The 12,494-nt window shown below is 44.3% G+C and overlaps 1 protein-coding gene and 1 long non-coding RNA gene across 13 annotated transcripts in view; one reads left to right on the top strand and one right to left on the bottom strand.

The window, feature by feature from the left end:
- Crem (cAMP responsive element modulator) overlaps positions 1–3,590 on the bottom strand; it is a 70,831-nt gene extending 67,241 nt beyond the window's left edge. For 2 of the 12 annotated variants that reach the window (XM_034510138.2, XM_076939640.1), the window contains exon 1: positions 3,302–3,462. The gene's annotated coding sequence lies outside the window, so the exon portion shown is untranslated. Of the gene's footprint in view, positions 1–3,301 lie in introns of all 12 variants that reach the window. The other 10 variants (XM_076939638.1, XM_076939639.1, XM_034510137.2 and 7 more) reach the window with 9 other exon arrangements.
- LOC143443383 (uncharacterized) lies at positions 3,472–12,249 on the top strand. Its single transcript, XR_013112336.1, has 2 exons — positions 3,472–3,608; positions 5,334–12,249. It is a non-coding gene; the product is annotated as an uncharacterized LOC143443383 (long non-coding RNA).
- The last annotated feature ends 245 nt before the right edge of the window (positions 12,250–12,494 follow it).

The following is a 12,494-nucleotide window of genomic DNA, read 5'->3' as shown; positions in this document are numbered from 1 at the left end:
GTAAATATCTGATATGTAAGATATCTGATATTTAACCCCTGTGAAAGAGTTGTTTGACACCCCCCAAAGGGGTTGTGACCCACAGGTTGAAAAACACTGGATTAAGAAGCATGGCTTTGCAATGGAACAGGTATGTCACTGGTGATGAGCTTTGAGGTTTCAAAACCCCACATCACTTTGTTAGCTCTTTCTGCCTAATGCTTGTGGATCAGATCTAGGATCTGAGCTACATACCACCATGTCTGCCTGCCTGCTGCCTGCTGCCTGCTGCCTGCTGCCTGCTGCCTGCTGCCTGCTGCCTGCTGCCTGCTGCCTGCTGCCTGCTGCCTGCTGCCTGCTGCCTGCTGCTATGCTCCCCACCATAATGGTCATGGACTCTAACCCTCTGGAACCATGAGCCCAATTAAATGCTTTCTTTTATAAACTGACTTGACCAGGGCTGGTGAGAAAGTTAAGGGCACTGGCTGCTCTTTCAGAAGTTCCCAACAACCACATGGTGGCTCACAAACATCTATAGCAGGAGCTGATGCCCTTTTCTGACATATAGATGTGTAGATATACTCAAACAAACAAAAACACAAGCTCCTTGGTCGTAGTGTTGTCATAGAAATAGAAAAGTAAGACATTTCCAAGCAAAATAAAACTAAAATGCACTATCAGAGAAGAAAATTGAGACATTTTTCTGTTCTGAAAACCAGCCTTACTCTACATGGTGGGACACAGTTTCAAGAGAAATAAAAACAAATGCCCACTAACATTCCCTGAGATTTCCTTCTTCATTCTCTTCCATCACAAAAAAAATAATAATAATAATAAAAAAATAAAATAACAAAACAAAAACAGTTCTTACTATACAGTTGTCATGGTAGAAAATACATTTTAAAAACTTCATGTGTTTCTTTTCTGTTTGTGGGCAGGGAATTAAGATACAGGTGAGTGAGCCTACCAGGGGACTCCCCAATGCTAGACAGTGTTCCACCACTGAACTAAAGTTAATTATTAATGTAACCACTTCAAAGTGTTCATTTATGCCCACTGTGTTACAGATGAGACATTCTTTTTCCCCCTAACATCTCTATGTTTAAGTTCCTGCACTGATACATCCAATGTGTTTATCTCTTCTCAAAGTTGACTTTTGGTCAGGCCTGGTGGCACACACCTATAATTCCAGCATTTGGACACTGAGGGAGGATTATCACAAATTCAAGGATATACTGGGACACAGCATGACATCCTGTCTCAAAACAACAAAAATTTCTTTTATTTATTAAATTCATTAGTTTAATAAAGTAAAAATATTTTAAATTTTCAGATATTTCAGATTTGTTTCCCCATAAACCAATGTTCTAACACTTCTCTAAAAGCCTCTCAATGGCAAGAGTTCAAATTTTTGCTCCATTTTTTTAAAAGTCTTTCTAAATAAAATTGGAGAAGTAGCTTAGCTATTAAGATCACCTCTTGCTCTTTCAGAGGACCTGAATTGAGTCCCCAGCTCCCACACCAGGCAGCACACAACCACTGTAATACCAGCTCCAAGAGCACCCAAATATACATAGCATTCATTCTCTCTCTCCCTGCTCTCTCCCCCTTTCTCCCTCTCACCCTCTCTCTCTCTCTCTCACCCTCTCTTTCTCTGTCTGTCTGTCTGTCTGTCTCTCTCTCTCTCTCTCTCTCTCTCTCTCTCTCTCTCTCTCTCTCACACACACACACACACACACACACACACAGAGACTTCAAAATTCAATCTCTTTAGCATATTTTTAAGTCTATCAAATGGGCCAGGACATTTGCAAGCATCCCAGTAGACTACCTACCTTCAGCAATAACCTGGCTCAATTTTATAACCCAATATGTATTTAATAACATGAGAAATTAAAGATTTGGCCAGGATTCCTATGTGTTATTTTTTGATAACATGCCATTTTTCTAGGCAAGACTGTCTAGTCATGCAGTTACGCACTTCTGTAGGAAACCCCTACAGTGCTGGAGTGTGTTACATTTTTTTCAGTAGAGAAAAATTTCATTAACCTTTGGGCACAATGTAAAAACAAAAAGACTAAAAGTCCCTGTGTTATTTTTATGCATTTAAAAGTTTATTTATATCTTACAGATATAGTACACATCACTGTAACTACAATTTCACACTTCCCAAAATGATTCCCCATGAAGCATTGTCATTTGGGAAAACACTAGTTACACTGATCTGTTTACAGTTTCCCCCAAATAGTTGTGTCATTATCAATAAGAAATATGGAAATTACAGTTCAGTCGTGAAGGATTAAAACCTAAGGTTTTTGTTTGGTTACACTAACACACAATGGTGCATGCCTAAAATCCCAGCACACGACACACATAACAGGAGGACCAGAAGTTCAAAGTCAGCCATTACATAACTAGGGCTACATGAGACCCTCTCTCAGAAAGTTTCGGTCAAATAATCACATTTATTGGCCAAAACACATTGTTCCTTTGAGGAGTGTGAGGTTCCGAGATTTAAATAGGTGTCTTACAAAGAGAAATAAGCTTGTTATCCCGAACTGGGAGAAGGGCTCGGTGACCAGGGTGAAAACACGAACATTAAATTATTGTAACTAATGTGACGCTGGATGAAGACTGTCCGGGTCAGCCCCCGCTTCACGAAAGTCACCCAAGCCACACCGGCAGCAGGGGCTCAGCTTGACTGTGGGGTGCTGATTTAGCGGACAGCAGCTTTCCCGGGTAGGGTGCCGGGAAAGTTAAAGCGGTTAGTTACCCCTGTAACAAGCGACAAAAGACTCTGTTGGACAGGTCTCCCCTACTTCGGGTCTGGGGATCCAGAAGTCGACGCTCCGAAAAAAGTCAGGAGAGACCCCTCGGGAGACCCAACTGCGACTCGCCCGGCCGCTCGCCACCGCACCCCCGGCTCTATAGTATTTGGAGACAAAATGACTCAACCGTGGAGTCCCTGAGCCACCCTTCTTAAAGAAATGGGGCACGTTATTTTCCATCTACACCGCGTACGCAACGCTGGGGCGAAGGCGCTACGGCGGCCCCAGGGCCGTGGTGAGCAGGACCGACGCCCTTTTCCTGTCAGACTGAGAAGCCCGGGCGGCCGCCCGGCTCTCCGAAGGCAGGCTTTCTCGCCGGTACCAAGACGAAGCACGGAAGAGGGCGAGCGCAGACGGCCCGCTGCGCGCCGGGGAAGCTCTCGGTGGCGAGCCGCGAGCGGCCGGGCGGCGGTGCGGGCAGGCCGGGCGGAAGGCCGCGTCCCGAGCAGCCGCCGCCCGCCGCGGGCTGTGATGCGAGGCGGCGCGCCACTTACCCGCCGCAAAGGGTTTACGTAGCGGACCTCGTCATTGATTACGGACGGGAGGAGGTGGGGACGCAGAGCCCGACGGCCGCCGCCCAGGCAACCCGGCGGCTGCGGCCCCACGTCGCGCCCACGTCAGCTCTGATGCGGTTGTCGCGGCCTCTCCGCCGACGCGAACAGAAAGCAGCGCAAGCAGCGGACCGAACTGCGGCCTCGAGCCCCGCCCTCCCCTCCCCCACGCCGAGCACGGCCGGACGAGGAAAAAAAAAGTTGCAGGCTCGAACTCTGCCCCCTGCTGGCCGTCAGCGGGATTGCAGAGGTGACAATCCAACAATTAAATAGAACGAGGGGGGGTCGGTCGGGTCGGCGCCTTGGGGGCGGGGCTATCTTGGGGGCGGGGCGTGGAGGACGCCTGGTTGAGGCGGATGACTAGGAGGGGCTACGGGGTGGGACAGGAAACCGGAAACCACATCCTCTGCGCGTGCGCTCGAAGGGCCTTCCTCTCCAACTACAGTAATGCGGTGCTCTGCCTCGTCATTTTTTTTTTCCTAAATACTTCTAGGACGACTCCTGACCCTGACCTCAGTCCCAAAGTGTGGGGTTCGGTTCCTTTCAGAGGCGCGTGCTGGGCGCTAAAGCCTGCCGAAGTTCCCCGGCTTCAAGAGTGGTTCTGGAAACCGCCGCTAGGTCTGGAGTGTACTCTGGCGCCGTCCCTGTACCTAGCCTGCCATCTCGAGGGAACTTGTTTGTCCCAACGTCCCAAACAAATAGCTACAGGCCCTAGGCAGAGGAGAGTAAAACGGTTTGGTAAAAGCCAGAACTTTTTTTTTTAAAGAGCCTGTTAATAAGAATTATAATAATAATTCTTCTTATTAATAATAATGTTATTAATAATGAATAATGTTAATAATAATGAAGAATTTCGGTTTCAAACGTGAGATTCTGCATAAGACCTGTAAAGCAGTCACCTATCGTGATTGGCATCTTTCTGATACCTCCTCTTACTCCATGCGTCCTCAAGAGAGTCTGGTCCTCTGAAAGGCAAAGTCACTATGCAATCTGAAACAACAACAAAAATGAACCAGCACTCTCAAGACTGGCCATCTGGAAATCTTTAGTGAAAAGTTTCTGGGAAGGAAATGCCTAGAACAAGGAAGTACACTTTCAGAAGGGATGTATTGTGTGTGACAAGAGTACCTGTAGAACACGGGATGTGGCTCAGGGTTACAGCAGTTGCCTAAGGGCTAGCGTGGAAGGAGGCACTGTAACAGAAACCTGCTGTTTACCAAATTTTGGCCAAACTACTAGTTATAATTACAAAAAGAAAAAAGGCAGAGTAACACCTGGTCAAGGTGGTACATGCCTTTAGTCTCAGCACTCAGGAGGCAGAAGCAGGTGGATCTCTGTGAGTTCTAGGCCAGCCTGGTCTACAAAGTGAGTCCAGGACAACCAGGTCTAAACAAACAAAGTCAGAATAAAACCTGATCACTTACAGGACATTTTGGCTCACCCCTTTAATCTCAGCAATTTGTAGTAAAGACAGACCTTGAACCCCTAGTCCTCCTGCTTCAACATCCAAAGTACTAGGGCTATTTCTATAGCCCCAGCACAATCAAACCTCTTTTAAGATCTGCAGATCAGTTTTTACAGCTGTGAGATAATCCCTCTGTAGTACTATAGCTAACTACATGCTGACCCATAGAAATGCCTTACATTTTCCAACTCATGTACATAGTCTTTATTCTCTCCATTTCCACGATAATTGCTTGTATCCCTTTATTAAAATTTTGTCATCCTTTAAGACAGCTAAATATCACTTCTTTTTACTTGTTGCTTGGGGAGTAGGAGGTTCCTGGGGATTAAATCTATGACCTCAGGCATGCTTTGAATATTCACTAGTACTAAGCTATGACCCCAGCACCACCACCCCTTTTACTTTCCTCTTTAATCTTGAGACAGGATCTCACTAATAATTGTTCACGCTTACCTTAAAATAACTGGGTAACTTGGGCTGACCTTGAGTTTTCAAATCCTTTTGCTTTAGGTTCCTAAGTAGCTGGGACAGTAGGCCTAGGCTACCAGGCTCAAATAGAGGCTACTGTCTTGAAGGCCAGAGTCCTCAGCCTGAGAAGAACCAAGACCACCCATCACCATCACCACCCCAGTCTGACTATCACCATACATTCTCTCCTCCAACGCTGTTCTATCCTCTGCGTCTAAGTGCTGTGGCATGGCCCTACTGACCTGGTTTTGTTCGGACCCTTCTGAACTTGGAATAATTCAAACCATCAGAGATGTGAGATCTGTGTGCAGTTGAGATTTTAAAGCCTATAAGTGGGAGACCAGATTTAGAGGTCTATGCTTTGACTAGTTGATTGTTGAGAAGTCCCTCCCGCCCCCCACCCCACCATAAAGTTTAGAAGGCATTCAAAGGGTGGTGAGGGTGTGCCGGCTTTTTTGCTGTTTGGAAAAAGCAAGAGTGAAAAATGGATACTTATATAGAGAACTGAAGAAGTTCAGGGAATAAAATAGTCTAAGAAAAATGCTCGGAAAATAAGTTTCCCGAGAGCTTGAGCAGACTACATACAAAACGAGCAAGACACCTGCATCAAAGTCAAAATAAAGCTGATGTTCCCAGAAGGTTAACCAATAGTTGCACTCAGCATTAAGCTGACAATATTAGGCACTAAAAAGCATGGCAAATTAGGAGCTCAAACAGCAGCACTGTGCAAATGTAGACCCACAGAAATAAGAGTTAGAAGGAACTTTGGAATTCTGATTTTTAACTTTGTTCAGCATGTTAACAATGCTTTCTTGTTTGCTTGCTTGCTTTTGTGACAAGGTCTTTACTTTCCACCCAGACCGGCCTCGAACTTTTGATCCTCCTGTGTCAACCATCTTAGTGCTATGATTATAAGTGTACATGCCTCACAAATTTAAAACTATTTTGTTTTTGTTGTTGTTGGTATTTTTGGTTTTGTTTGTTTTTTTGAGACAGGCTTTCTCTGAGTAGCCCTGGCTGTCCTAGGGCTCACTTTGTAGACCAGGCCGGCCTGGAACCCAGAGATCCACTGCTAAACCTATTTTAAGATAAAATAAGTGGACTGATGAAAAGAGGCCCGCTAAAGATGAAATTGAGCTCTACTTTCTCCAAAAAGGAGGATATAGATGAAAATATCCTTCATATTTCCCCGTTAGAAATGAAGATCATGTGACTGGATGTAGTAGCACACCCTTTAACCCTAGAAACTTGGGAGTTAGAGGCAGACAGATCTCTTAGTTCCAAGCCAGCCTGTGTGAGTTCCAGGGCAGCCAGAGCTACATAGAAAGACCCTGTCTCCAATGCCACAAAGAACATCAGGTAATGAACATTAAATGGTATTTTGCACAGACACTGTGTATTGACAGTAAAGGTGGGAACCAGAGACCCACCACCATTGTTAGAGAAAAAAAATTGGGGCCAGCAAGATGGCATACCAAATAATGGTGCCTGCAACCTAGCCTAGCGGGAAAGAACCAACTCTTGAAAAGAAATGTGTGGATTAGGGAACAAACCAGTAAGGAGTAGGAGGAAAGAGGGGAAGCTGAGGAGCTAGTAGAGGAATCCTTTTAAAACTAATTTTTAGGGCTCGTGATGTGGCTCAGTGGTAAAGGCACATGCTGTCAAACCTGGTAACGTGAGTTTGATCCCTGGGATCCATATGGTAAAAGGAAAGAACTAACTCCCATAAATTGTTCTCTGACCTCCCACACATGCCCCTTGGCTTGTGAGCACACACACACATACACACACACACACACACACACACACACTATCTATCTATCTATCTATCTATCTATCTATCTATCTATCTAGATCTCATCTAGATCTCACATCTCACATGGGAGAAAATACTTGCAATCATTTCTCTTTCTTCCTCTCCATCACTCTTGTTCCATCTCTTCTTTGTATTAAAATCACCACCATGCTCACATAGCCCAGCTTTGACTTTCCTGTCTGTGATGCCTGTTCATGGTTGCCAGTTTGACAATATCAGGAACTAACTAAAACCCAAATGATTGAACACACCTGTGAGATAAAAATTTTTTCTTTTAAAAAAATATTTATTTATTTATTTATTTATTTATTCTTCCCTCATATATTACATCCTGACTAAAGTTTTCTCTCTCTCATCCTCTTCCCCACCTTCCCCCAAATCCCTCTCTCCCTCACATCCATTTCTCCTGTTCCCCTTCAGAAAAGGGCTGGCCTCCCAGGGATGTGAACCAAACATGGCATAACAATTTGCAGTATATATCCTCATATTAATGCTGAACTAGTCAACCAGGTAGGAGAAAAGGGGTCCCAAAAGCAGGCAAAAGAGTCAGAGATAACCCCACTCCCACTGTTAGAAGTCCTACAAGAACACCAAGCTACATAAGCATAACATATACACAGAGGACCTAGGTCAGACCCACGCAGGCTCCCTTTTTGTCATTCAGTCTGTGTGAGCGCCCACGATCCCCGGTTGACTCTGACAACCCATGTTCTTGTGATGTCCTTGAACCCTCTGGCAACTATAATCCTTTCTCTCCCTCTATAAGAGATTACCTTAGTTCCACCTAAAGTATGGCTGTGTGTCTTTGCATCTGTACTATCAATTCCTGGATGAAGCCTCTGTGGTGATAATTATCCTAGGTCCCAGTCTAGAACACAGGAGACTATCATTAGGAATTATTTATTTATTTATTTATTTATTTATTTTTGCCAGTCATGTTTGGTTCTTTCCTAGGTCTCTGGGCTATTTAGCCTCTGGTTGCTGGCAGTGTCAGATGTAAGAACCCGCCCTTCCCCCCCCCCCCATGAAGGGAGGACCTCCCTCAAGCCTCAGAAATTTGCAGCCACCCCAATAACTCACAAGACACCATTCTTGATGCAACAGCATGAGGTATATTTTGGGATCAGTCGACTGAGGCCGAGACTCGTGACCCACGCAGGGGCAGAGGAATGTCGACCCAGTCAGCTGGGAGTGGAGGGCTTATAAAAGGCGGAACCACAAACCAAGGGGGGGTAAGGGGGTTACCAAGGAAACATAACATAAAAACATTAGGAAGTCTTAAAAGGTCCCAACCCAAATTTAGTCAGGGTCATGCGGAAAACATCTTATACACTTTACTTTTGTAAGAATGTAACCTCACCCAACCATTCATCTTGTGGTCAGCCAGTTCTTGGGACCACCCAGATGACTTGCATCTTTCTTTGTAGTCAGGAATGTGTCTTCCTGCTTTGGGCCTTCCCCACCAACAGGTGGGTTCTCTTCCCTGAGGATTGAGGAATGTTAATCCAGCAAGTGTCCTCTGACTCAGGGATAATGTACTCCTCCCGGAATGTATCCTGGGGTAGTGAAGGCCTGAAATCTTACATTCAGTTCAGCTTTCTTGGAACTAGTGAACCTGCATTCTTTTGCTCAGGTCTAGGGGTCATAAAAACTTTCTATATTTTTCATAAGTTTTTTAATATCTTTCACAGGAAAGGGCTTCCTCACATGAAATGAATCTCAAGTCGGACCAATCATTGGTTGGCCACTCCCACAAGTTCTGTGCCACCTTTACTCCAACAAATCTTGCAGGCAAGACAAATTGTTGGTCGAAGGTTATGGCTGAGTTGGTGTCTCTGTTCCTCCACTGGAAGTCTTGCCTGGTTACAGAAGTTGGGAGTCTTTGCTATGGTCACCCTTATAGATTCCAGGGAGTTTCCATTGCACTACGTTTCTACTTCACCCCAGAAATGACCACCAATTCGACTATTTCCCAGTACTCTCTCCCACCCTGGAAATCTATTCTGTTTCCCCTTCCCAGAGAGATCCAAGCATCCCACTGTGACCACTCCTTGTTATGTAGCCTCTCTGGGTCCATGAATTTGTAATATGATTATTCTTTATAACTAATGTTCACTTATAAGTGAATATATACCATGTTTTTCTTTCTGGGTCTGAATTACCTCACTCAGGATGGTTTCTTTCTAGTTCCATCCATTTGCCTGAAAATGTTATGATGTCATTTTTTTTAACAGCTGAGAAATACTCCATTGTGTACCACATTTTCCACATTTACTTTATTCATTCTTCAGTTGAGAGACAGCTAAGTTGCTTTCAGTTTCTGGCTTGTTGGCATGTAGAAGGATGCAAACAGATCTATATCTATCACCCTGCACAAAACTCAAGTCCAGTTGGATCTAAGACCTAAACATACAATCAGATTCACTAAACCTTATAGAATAGAAAGTAGGGAATAGCCTTGAACACACTGGCATAAGGGACAACTCCTGAACTGCCCCGGCCCGCGGGGATTCGACGAGACCTTAGGGAAGGGGACAAACGAATGAAAGGACAAGAGACACAAAGAATGAGAGCAAGTCTGGGTTCTGATCAAGCTCTGAAACTTTAATTTTGGGGGCAGGTTATAAAGACACAGCAAACCGGGAAGTTTGGGCGAGGGTCATTGTTTAGGGCTATCTTACTATGGAATCCTTACTGTCTAAGACCTTCCCAGTATCATAATCTTATCACCCTAGACCATCCCACTGTCATAATCTGCTCCAAGGAAATGCCAGACATTCTTTAAGTTCCTGGGACCTGAGACCTGTGAATGTCCTTTCTTAACCTTGTACTGACTAGACTTTCTAGAACAGCAGGTAATTTCCTGAGTTTGGCTCCCGGCACTGAACAGAACACTTATGAAACTTATGAATCTTAAGCTCAGAAACTTAAGATCAACAAATTAATAAATGGGACCTCAGGAAACTAAAACGATTGTGTAAGGCAAAGGACACTGTCAATAAGACAAAATGGCAGCCTACAAAATGGAAAAAGATTTTCTTTTTACCAACTTCACATCTGACAAAGGGATACTCAAGAAACTAGACATAATAATCCAGTTTTTAAAATGGGGTACAGCCAGGAATGGTGGTACATGCCTTTAAGTCCTTTAAGCACTTAGGAGGCTCAGGGAGCTTCTGAGTTTGTGGCCAACCTGGTCTACAGACTGAGTTCTAGGACAGTCAGGGCTAAATGGAGAAACTCTGTCTCAAAAAAACAAACAACCAAAAAAAAATGGAGTACAGATCTAAACAGAGAATAACAGAGGAATTGCAAATGGCTAAGAAGCACTTAAAGAAATGGTCAACATCCTTAACCATCAGGGAAATGCAAATCAGAACAACTTTGAAAGTCCATCTTAAAACTGTTCAGAATGGCTAAGATAGAAAAAAAAACCACAAGTGACAGACAGCTTATGCTGGGGAGGATGTGGAGCTAGGGGAACACTCCTCCATTGCTGATGAGAATGCAAATGTGTACAGCCACCTTGGAAATCCATATGGTGGTTTCTCCAAAAATGGGACTCAATCTACCTCCAGACCCAGCTATACCACTCCTGGGCATATACCCAAAGGGTATTCCATCCTACCACAAAGACTATGTTAACTATGTTAAGAGCAGTTTTTGTTTGTTTATTTATTTTTGTTTTTGTAATTGTTTTTGGTTTTTTGCTTTTTGTTTTTCAAGACTGATTTCTCTGTGTAGCCTTGGCTGTAGGACATGCTGGCCTCAAATTCAGAGATCTGCCTGCCTCTGCCTCCAGTGCTGATATTAAAGGCATGTACCACCACTGCCTGGTTGCGGTATTTTTCTTAGTTAAATCATTTGAAGTCAGAGGACCCACTTGTAATCTGGATCTTTGATGTGAGAAGATAAACTTTTAATTCAGATAATTTGAAATGAGAAGATCCATCTTTAATCTGGGCCACACCATCTGTTGGCAGCCTATATAAAGGACATAGAAAAAGAAACTCTCTCCTCTTTGCCTGATTGTTCTCATCCTTGTTAGCAAGTTCATTCCTTCTCTGGTGTTAGAGCCTACTTCTTCTGGAGTCCAGCATATACTGAAGGCCAGCTGGCACATCTAGCCTCATGGACTAAACAACTACTGGTTGAAATAGAGGCATGAAGCCGGGCGGTGGTGGCGCACGCCTTTAATCCCAGCACTTGGGAGGCAGAGGCAGGCGGATTTCTGAGTTCAAGGCCAGACTGGTCTACAGAGTGAGTTCCAGGACAGCCAGGGCTACACAGAGAAACCCTGTCTCGAAAAAAAAAAAAAAAAAAAGAAAGAAAGAAAGAAAGAAAAAAAAAGAAATAAGAGGCATGTGAGATTGAGACACTCATAAATCTTAGAAGATTCAAGAAGCTCACAAAATTATGAGAGTCATGAAACTCCTCCTCAAGGTTATATAAACAGTAAACAATTTCTGGGTGGGCCTGTGGGTTGGCCAGGGTGCTCCAGGGTGCTCCAAGGATACAGCTTTCTTTTGGTATCACAGATACTGGGTGCTCTTTTCAGTGATGCAGTTGTCTTTGTGTAGTGAGTCAGCCTGATCCTGCTTGTATTCTAATGCTAAATACTGATTTTTCATGATGTGGTTGCCTGGAAGGAGCAGACCATCATGTACCTTCTCCCCAGTTTAACTTGTCAATAAAAGTCTAGAGACTGTGATTGGACACTGGAAGGGGAAAGATGGGACTAGAGGCTTGAAGAGGTTGTTGCAGAAAGAGGAAGGGAGGGAGGGAGGAGAGACAGGAGGAGGAGGAACAGGAGGAGGAAGAGGAAGAACAGGAGGAGGAGGAAGAGGAAGAACAGGAGGAGGAGAAAGAGGAGGAAGAGGAGAAAGAATTGACCACAGACAGGAACAGCATGGGCAGGAGAAACAGCAAGTAACAAGGGGCTTTATAGCTGGGGAATAAGTTAGTATATCCCTAGATCTGCCCAATCTAGGCATATGGCCTTTAAATAAAATATCTGGAGTGTGTTTATTATTAGGATTGTAAATTCCAACACCACCTTTGAGTCATCCATGCTTCTGTAACTAACCCCTCACATGTGCTCTTGTAAATAACACCAATAAAAACTGGTTTGCCAATCAAGAACTGGGTAAAATGATTTTTTTGGTCTGCCATCAGTGTCCTGTCCATAGTGAAGAGATGTTTGCTCATCTCCCCAGAAATGTCATGCAACATAATTGGTGCCCGAACCAAGATTAACAGAAGCAAAGATGAGCTGGGGAGAAGCATTTGCATGGGCCCTGTGGTACATGATAAGACCTCCAATTAATGTTGATCTTTGATGGTGGAGCATTCACATCGTGACCTTTTCCCCTGTCTCAGGAGATGGT

Source organism: Arvicanthis niloticus, chromosome 8, assembly GCF_011762505.2.
Source record: "Arvicanthis niloticus isolate mArvNil1 chromosome 8, mArvNil1.pat.X, whole genome shotgun sequence".
NCBI lineage: Eukaryota > Metazoa > Chordata > Mammalia > Rodentia > Muridae > Arvicanthis > Arvicanthis niloticus.
Note: the sequence above shows the minus strand (reverse complement) of the source record. Positions and strands in the feature narration are given on the sequence as shown.